The following is an 869-nucleotide window of genomic DNA, read 5'->3' on the forward strand; positions in this document are numbered from 1 at the left end:
AAATAATACCCTTGTAATTAAATCTCTACTTGTTTAGGGTCTGTTTTCCCCATATTTAATTTTATACGACTAATTATGTTAACTTATCCATAAGAATACAAGGAAATAACCAACGTTGCACATTAAATGTACTTCAATGTAAGCTCCTTAAGAGTAGACACTTTTTCTCACATTCATCTCTGCATCCATAGATTCCAGACATTATTTACTATCTAATAACAACATATATTCATTCAATAAGAAAATGTCTATTTGCAAATCTCCTACTAAAATCTAACTCTTTGCAATTAAATAGCTCAAATATATCTGCTATAGTTTTAAGAAATGTTCCTGACTCAGATCCTAGACCTACTTTTACAGTGAAATATTTTTGAAGCACGTGTTTAATTTTGAGTATCTCTGTCCATTATCTAGTGATTAAAAATATATTAGTAACAAGTATTATCTCACCAGTCTACTTGTTATACAGGTATGTAAATCTAGTAAAAGCTGCTGTATTTAGCATTTATTAACTGTAGATCTCCATGCAGTTGTTCACCTACTCATTTGTAGTAAAATAGTGATTAATATTCATAATGCTAATTCAAAACTCTACAAGATTCTGGTGTAACTTCTAGTAATCAAAGACAGGTTTAAATTGTGTTTATCAAAGTTCTAATGGCCATAATAATAATAGCTGCTATATGTGGTTCACAAGCCAGACTCATACCATTTTATCTCATCTTTATCATCACCCAGATATACAGGCAATAGCATTCCACTTTTACACATGAAGACACCCCCAACATCACACAGCTGGGAAGTAGCAAGATCAAAAGTCAAAGCCAGGTTTCTCTTTATAAAGTCCAGGTTCTTAAGAACTACTTTGG

This window comes from Lipotes vexillifer, unplaced genomic scaffold, assembly GCF_000442215.2.
Source record: "Lipotes vexillifer unplaced genomic scaffold, Lipotes_vexillifer_v1.1 scaffold295, whole genome shotgun sequence".
In the NCBI taxonomy this organism is placed as follows: domain Eukaryota; kingdom Metazoa; phylum Chordata; class Mammalia; order Artiodactyla; family Lipotidae; genus Lipotes; species Lipotes vexillifer.